Source organism: Capsicum annuum, chromosome 10 (assembly GCF_002878395.1).
Source record: "Capsicum annuum cultivar UCD-10X-F1 chromosome 10, UCD10Xv1.1, whole genome shotgun sequence".
Classification (NCBI taxonomy): domain Eukaryota; kingdom Viridiplantae; phylum Streptophyta; class Magnoliopsida; order Solanales; family Solanaceae; genus Capsicum; species Capsicum annuum.
The window spans coordinates 77,556,670-77,560,012 of record NC_061120.1 but is presented as its reverse complement, the minus strand read 5'-3'; the positions used below and the strand labels follow the sequence as shown (position 1 = coordinate 77,560,012).

General features: G+C 37.5%; 1 non-coding gene across 1 annotated transcript; it reads left to right on the top strand.

The window, feature by feature from the left end:
* Window positions 1-2,965: 2,965 nt before the first annotated feature.
* Window positions 2,966-3,073, top strand: LOC124888327. Its single transcript, XR_007046452.1, has one exon. It is a non-coding gene; the product is annotated as a small nucleolar RNA R71 (small nucleolar RNA).
* Window positions 3,074-3,343: the final 270 nt, after the last annotated feature.

The following is a 3,343-nucleotide window of genomic DNA, read 5'->3' as shown; positions in this document are numbered from 1 at the left end:
ACACTATAAGGTACATGAGAATGCTTTAAGCACATTGTACATATGTATCATGGAGGGTGAAGGATACTTGGGAATCCCTTACCCTTATGATATCTTTAGTTTATGCGGCTACACATATTGGGGCCCATTTAGGGGGTTAAATTAGACCTAATAGCCCATGGGTAGTCAAGTACTGTTAAGTTACACATACCCAGGTTAATCATTTCAAATGCATGCTAAACCGATTCCCTTTCCTGGCATAGTTATATATATATGTATGGTTGGTATGCATAGAGATGGTTTACTTAGTTTTACTAGATGGCATTATTTTATTTTTATCCTGAGTTAATACTAGTAATCGGATGCTAACCCATCTTTAGGCGGTTGTATCCTTGAGCATTCCAGGGACCGACCGTTCTAATCTTCCTATTTAGCTATCAAACTTCGGGATAGTGTATTGGATTGAAGTGGTGAGTTTCTATCTTTTTGGAAGGCTCTATTTCATGGATGTTATTTCATACTTTGGTTTATTTATGAATATATGTTTTGGCTATGGTTGGGGACATGTCTCAATCGAAGTTTATATTCTTTTGGTTAGAGGCTTTTGTGGAACTACTATGGGTTGGAATGGTCGGGATAGGTATTAGTGTTAGCCTTAGTATTGGTATTGGAATTAGAGATGACACCAGTTGACTGTATTGTTGGTTTTTCTATCCTTTTTATTTTGGGATTACATATAATTATTGTGGAACTCATATAGTTATGGTTTAGATTATGGTTTGGTTGGTATTGGTTATCAGTTCGTTATTGGACGGTTGAACTCATTTGGATGGTCACAGATATTGACCTATCCCAGACTCTTGGATTACACAATAAATTATTTGTTATATGTTCGATTCCATCTAACTCGTGATACGCGTAGGTCAGTAGGGCTGGAAATGGGGGTGGTCTCCAGTCCTAGTAGAACTTGGTATGCCCATTACGATAAGGCCCTGATTCGGGTAGTGTCAATGGTGCACTCCTGAAGTATACCTCTAGGTCTCTGGTTCTCAACCTTAACCTGCTGACAGTTGAAACACTTAACGATGAATTTCACAATATTCTTCTTCATACCGTTTCACCAATAAATGTCCTGGAAATAACGATACATCTTAGTGGCTCCTAGGTAAATAGAATATCGCAAACCATATTCTTATGCTAATATTCATTTCCTCATTCCATCCATATTCGGTGCACATAATCTATCTTGACAGTGAAGTACACCATCTCCCCCTAGGGAGAAAACCTCCACCTTTTGATCCCGAACTACTTCCTTCAATTTAGCCAAAATAGGATTCCTGTCTTGCTTTTCCTTTACCTTGGAGACCAAAGAAGAATCCAAACCATTCTGAACCCATATACTACCTTCGGCCAAATCAACCAACAAAATATCTAATCTAGTAACCTGATGAACCTCATGGACTAACTCCTTCTTATCCTCCTTAACATGAGAAACACTTCCCATAGACAATCTACTAAGGGCATCGGCTAGCACATTGGCCTTACATGGGTGATACAACACACTCATGTCATAGTCTTTCAATAATTCAAGCCACCTTCTCTGATAAAGGTTCAGGTCTTTTTTATCCTGTCTATAGGTTTATCTGATGTGATTCTGTCTATAGGTTTATCTATTGGGTCTCTGTCTGCCAACTCCATCTTTCTGAAAAAGGAGGTGGGCATGAGATTTGTGCTTCCCTCGAGATCACATAAGCCTTGAGCACTTATTGACTGCCCGATTGTAATATGGATAGAAAAGCTCCCTGGATCCTTCAGCTTTGTGGGTAACGTATTTTGAATTTCTGATGTGCACACTTTAGTAAGTGCAGTGGTACCATATTTAGTCAAGTGTTTCTTGTTGGCCAAGATATCCTTTATATACTTAGTGTACTTTGGGAAACTATACAAAACATCAATAAGAGGAAGATTAATGTGAACCTGTTTTAACACATCAATGAACTTCTTATAGCATATTTCCTCTTGGTGTTTCCTCAGCCTTTGTGGGAAAGGTGGAGGTAGCTTTGCACTTTCCACTTTAGTTTCCTTAATTTTGGTTTTATGTTTCGTATCTTTTTTTTTTAATTCTTTGCCTATCACCATAAGTAGCCTTGTGATTCACTTGTTTAGGTTATAACTACTTTAGTTGCAGCCCACTTTGAGTAGAAAATCCATTAATCTATTTTGGATTTGGATCAGTATCACTACGTAAACATCTCTAAGGTCTAGTGTTTTGTGCCCCTAAAATCTAATCCATTTGAACCTCTAAGTTCATTGTTATCATCTATTGATTCTTCATATTTTCCACCAATTGTGCCTGGGTAGCCATAATATTCTCAACATCTCTTCAATATTGCTTGATTGAATTATTTCTTGATTCCATAGAACATGCTACTGTTGATTTTGATTTACTTACCCGCGATAATGATTTGTATTCTGTGCTTGATTTCTACTCTATGAGAAATTGGGATGATTCCACTACCTAGGATTGTAAGTAATTCCAAAGTTATGATATCCTTGACGATTTCCATTTCCCACATAATTAATAGACTCTAGATTAGTTGCACAAACATTTGTTGCATGATCAGTATTACTGCATACCTCGCACCATGTCTGAGCTTGATGAACTGTATTTTCTATTGCTGGTATGGACTGTGTGATCCCTAGATTCATATTATTGAACTGTGTAGTTTTCTAATTCTGTAGTGCAGTAATCTGTGCTGATATAGTCATAAATGGATCATCCTCCAGCACCCCTACAACCTTAGTTAGAGCAATCCTTGTTGCATCAGAATGCCACTCAGGATTCTCTTTTGAAATTCAATTCAATAGTGTGTATAATTCATCATACGTTTTCTCTAGTTCCTTTCCATCTGCTGCTGAATCCAGGAGAATCTTTGGGTTTGGCTGAATACCCTTAATGAAATTATGTACCAACACATCATTACTCTAATGATGTTAAGGGCAATTTCGGAGCATAGCCTTGACTCTTTCCTAGGCTTGGTAAGGATTCTCTCCTTTTTTTCTTATTAAAACTCAAAATCTCACTTCTCAAATGTGTTTTCTCAGATGGAAATAATAAAATAAGGAATTTATGAGTCAGAACATCCCAGGAAGTGATGGAGTTTGGTAGTTCGGCATTAGACCACCTTTTTGCTTCCCCTAATAGAGAAAAAAGGAATACAGTCAGTCCAATGTAATCAGTAGATACCCCAATAGGAATATAGCTATCATTGATCTCAAGGAAGTTCTGTATGTGTTGTTGTGGGTCCTCATGACATAAACCTGTGAATTACCCACTCATGTGTAGTAGTTTCACCATATTTTC